We start from the raw sequence: 4,474 nt of genomic DNA, 5'->3' as shown, positions 1-4,474 counted from the left end.
CACATCTATCCCCCCCCCCACGTAGGCGCCCCAGTTCCAGAGCCACATGGGGCGCAAAATGCCCGAGTCTGAGGGGTCCATACACTGCCAATCACCATCCGCCCCTCGACTTGGGGACATCCCCGGTCCAACTCGGAGGCTTTCCAGGCCAGCCAGTACCCCCTTAGTCAGAATCCCCACTTCCTGTTCCCTGTAGCGGCGCATGAGAGTGCGCGTCATAGACTATGTATTTTTGGAGTATGAAACACAGGGGCCAAACGGTGGCTCTGAGCCGGCCACTCACGGGGACCAAGGACAGACGAGGCCGGCTGGAGGCCGCTCCCACCGGACGCCAAACCAGGACCCCGCCAACACCATATACCTCCAGTTCTTGGGGTCCCCACGGCTGCCGACACCGCCCGCGTCCAGCCCCCCTCCCCCGCCACACACCCCTTTCCCTTTTTTCACAGCCTTACTTGGGTGACCAGGTGTCCTTAGCTTCCCGCTGGGGAAGCCTCCTGCCCCCACCCCCGCTGCCCCCAGGTATCCCTCACTGTCCCCCGTGTCCCCCACTGTTCCCCGGGCCTCCCCCACTGCCTCCCAGTTATCCCCCTCCCCCATCCTCCAATCACCAGCCTTGAACTGAAGGTCTCTACCCGAGGTCACCCGGATGGGACATGGCCACCGCCAGACCCGGTTGCTGACACCGTGGACTCTGCACTGATTTCTTTTCTTTCCTTTTTATTTGTGGTCTTTTTCAAGACCACAAGGAAGGGCGGGGGTGGCTGGACTCACTGAAAACCTGCTTCTGTTTCCTAGTGGGGGTTGGGAGGACTTTGGTGGGAGCGGCCCCTGTATATTACCCCTGCCCGCGCCCACCGCAAAGCACATAGTAGGGGCGGGGGAGGGGGGGCGGGCCAGATCCCCTCTAATGTGTTCAAAAGCAAACAAAAGAGACAACAAAACACTTTTTTAAGTTTTAAAAATGCAAAAAATGATTTAAAAAAACCCTTTTCGTTTCTACCAACCTGTTTGTTAACTGATCCAAAACAAAGGGGGGGGGTAAATAAAAAAGATAAAAAAAAAACACAACCAAACCCACCCCGATTCAGCCCACCTTGTTTCACGTCCCCGGTTCTGAACATTCCTACAGTGAGACTATGTTCCGTCCGCGTACGAGCGTGTGTGTCCCGGGTCCTGTGGCCCCGGGGTCGCCCGCTGAGTGCGTGCTGGCTGGCGTGCGCTAGTGTGCGCAACGTCTAGTTCATGTTTACGAGCTGTAAATACCATTTTTATACTCCACACGAGAGACCCTATGTGATTTGTACGACGGGCTTTATTTCTGCTACGACGAATTTCGTGAAATTTCAACTTCAAACAATTTTGGAGACAAGCAGAGAGAGGACGGGACTGTGGGGGTGGAGAGGGAACGTGGGCTTCAGTCCCCGCCTCCTGTTCTTGTGAGGAGGAGCGAGCATCTCAATGGCAAATCACCTCTCTTTGGTCTGGAAAAGAAAAAAAAACTAAAAGTTTATTTAATAAAAGTTTTACTTGTTAACAGCGACTCTCTCTCCCCGTGTTTTCCCATGCGTGGTGCTTCCTTGTTTGGGGTTGAGTAATATTTCAGTGTGTGAATACAGAATTTTTTTTTCTGAGCTGGTCGTGGTGGCGGTAGGTACTTAACCCCAGCAATAAGGGGACACCACCCGGGAGGGGGGACGGACTCGGGAGGCAGAGGCAGGTGATCTCCGAGTTCCAGGTCAGCTACAGAGTCAGTTCCAGGACAGCCAGGGTTACACAGAGAAACTCTGTTTAGAACACCCTCGCCCCCCCCCCCAAGAAAATTTCTTCCTCTTTATCCTTTCCTGGGCAGTTTGTTTGTCATTTGGAATTGTGGCTCAAACATCTGTGGATATTCACCAGAAAGTTTCCTTGTGGAATTGATTCAGGTTTCATCTTGGTGATGGAGCCTTGTCTCAGAGATGTAAAACTGGGTCCTGCATAGAATACCCCAGTGAGGGGCTGGGGCGTGGCCAGAGCGGAGCCCCGCCCAGAATACCCAGTGAGGGGCTGGGGGCGTGGTCAGGTTGCAGCCCTGCCTAGAATACCCCGGGGAGGGGCTGGGGAGTGGCTTTGCTGGTAGAGTCAGGCAAGACTGCTTCTGATCCTCTGTGAACCATCTCTGTGCTCACTCCATCTTCTTCTGGACACCCGGAGTTCGAATTCAGATAAGAATCCCTCTTGGCTACTGATCGATGCTCAGCAGCTGGAGATCATGAGACTCTTTGCACCCTGTGAAAAAAGCTGATTCCTGTGGCTGTGCCAGAGCTGCGTATCTGGGCAGATTGCTGGAGCATATATTGAGTGCCTCTTGTGTGCAGCGCACTGGTCTGGACCCGCTTGTGGAGGTCGTGTTAAAGCAAAAAATAATTATGTCAAAAAAAATAGAGGTTTTCTTCCCTAAAATTGCAAAATCAACGCCTCCTCGGCCCACTTTTCCAGCCCCTTTCTCCTAGACCGCCTGGTTTCTACCCGAGGGTGTCCAGAATGGGCCTGCGCAGGCTCTACTCAGCCTTCATCCATGGAAATGGTGTCATCAGGCCAAAGTAAACGTCACCTGGGGGAGACTGGGGCAGGAGGATGGCGGGAAGCAGACCAGCCTGAGCAACACCGTGAGATTCGGTCTGGAAAAAGAAAAAATGAAACCGGGTGGTGGTGGCGCAGCCTTTAATCCCAGCACTCGGGAGGCAGAGGCAGGCGGATCTCTCTGAGTTCGAGACCAGCCTGGTCTACAGAGCGAGTGCCAGGATAGGCTCCAAAGCTACACAGAGGAAACTCTGTCTCGAAAAAACAAACAAACAAAAAGAGTGAGGTCACCTGTGGCCTTGACCTGTGTTCCCAGGACCTCCCGCTATGAAACTGCTGTGACACCATCAGGGTTGTGTGGGGTCAGAGGTCCAGCATTTCCCTCATTTGCCCCACTCTTGCTTTTTGAGTCTCCCTGAGCCTGCAGCTTATCAGTTAGCCCAGGCTGGCCTGAAAGCCTGAGTTCTCTCATCTCCTCTGCCTCCCACAGCCACACCTGGGTTTTGATGTGGACGCTGGGGATTCAAACTGTGGACCTCATGCTTCACCAGAGGTGCTCCCACCTGGTTCCTCCATCAGTCCCAAACCACATTCTACTGCCTCTGACCCCCAGCCAGAGGCAGGGTTCAGGGGTCACCCTGACCTTCCCCCCTCCTTCTGCATCTGGGGAAACTGAGGCACTGGGTATGTGAAGGCTGGTAGGACTGAACCATGACCTTTCCTTGTCTCCTCGACCCCTGTCTCCTGCCCTCTTGGCTACATATCTGGGATGATTTAGGGAGGGATGACCACAAGATACCAAAGCAAGTTACGGGGGGGGGGGAGCAGAGGGCAGGAGGCAGGGGGCAGGGGGCAGGTATGAAGCTGTGGGCCTGGGTTACAACTGTGGGGGTGTGAGGCTGGGGCCTGGAAATACAGCTTCAGGAGGGGGAGGTGGGGGGAGGTGCAGCTGTGGGGGGTATGAGGCTGGGGTGATTGCAGCTTCTGGGTGTGAGTGAGGCTGCAGAGGGGGACTGTGGCTGCAGAGAGGGTAAGGCTGGGTGGAGTGTGAGGCTGGGGCAAAGTCTGTGGGGCAGGTGCAGCTGCAGGGGATGAGCTTGGACTGTGGGGGTGCAAGGTTTGGGGGGTGTGGTCGCTGGAAGGGTAGGTGAAGCTACCCTTTGGAGAGGTGAAGCAGCTGGGGGAGATGGGGGAATGTTGTGGACACCTGGCCCCTTCCTTCATGTTGCCAGCAAGACCCATGTGACATGGAAAAGCTCTGTGGTCACCAGTGGATTGTCCACTGTTAGCAAAACCCTGTGCCATGACTCAGTCAGTCAACAATCCAAGGGCAGATTGTTCATTCTGTGACTGGTGACATTCTGGGTGCCCATGAGGATGGATTATGTGACACTTAATTACTCTGAGACTCAGTTTCCTTGTCTGTAAAATGGGGACAAAGAGGGGAAACTCAAAGAGGTGGACATTTTTATTTTTGAGACAAGCTTTCACTTTGTAGCCCAGGTTAGCCTCGAACTCAGAGCAATCCTCCTGCCTCAGCCTCCCAAGTGCTGACATGACAGGCCTGTGCCACCCCACACTGGGCTAGTTCCTACTTTTTACCATTTAAACACAGGCACCCAGAGAGGCCAAACGACTCACCTAAAGTTACACAGCCTGGAGCGGTCTCCCTGCTCAGGCCTGAGCTCCCACAGCTGTCTGCTCACCCAAGGTCTCGGGATATGAAGGAACCATTGATGTACTTGTCCAAGTCCCCAGCGTGTTGGAGGCAGGAAGGCCCTGGGGCAACCTGGCCCAGCTCAGCAATGGCAGGCGGGGGCAGCTGCGGTGCTTCCGGGGGGGGGGAGCGGGAAGGGGGGCTCATTCACAAATCCGGGGCTGCTGTGACGGCAGCTGCCTCCCGGGCTGT

General features: G+C 55.0%; 1 protein-coding gene across 1 annotated transcript in view; it reads left to right on the top strand.

Moving 5' to 3' along the window:
- Celf5 (CUGBP Elav-like family member 5) overlaps positions 1 to 1,536 on the top strand; it is a 26,250-nt gene extending 24,714 nt beyond the window's left edge. Inside the window, exon 12 of the mRNA XM_027419225.2 lies at positions 1 to 1,536. This exon is cut by the window's left edge and continues 1,475 nt beyond it. The gene's annotated coding sequence lies outside the window, so the exon portion shown is untranslated.
- Positions 1,537 to 4,474: the final 2,938 nt, after the last annotated feature.

Source organism: Cricetulus griseus, chromosome 5 (assembly GCF_003668045.3).
Source record: "Cricetulus griseus strain 17A/GY chromosome 5, alternate assembly CriGri-PICRH-1.0, whole genome shotgun sequence".
NCBI lineage: Eukaryota > Metazoa > Chordata > Mammalia > Rodentia > Cricetidae > Cricetulus > Cricetulus griseus.
Note: the sequence above shows the minus strand (reverse complement) of the source record. Positions and strands in the feature narration are given on the sequence as shown.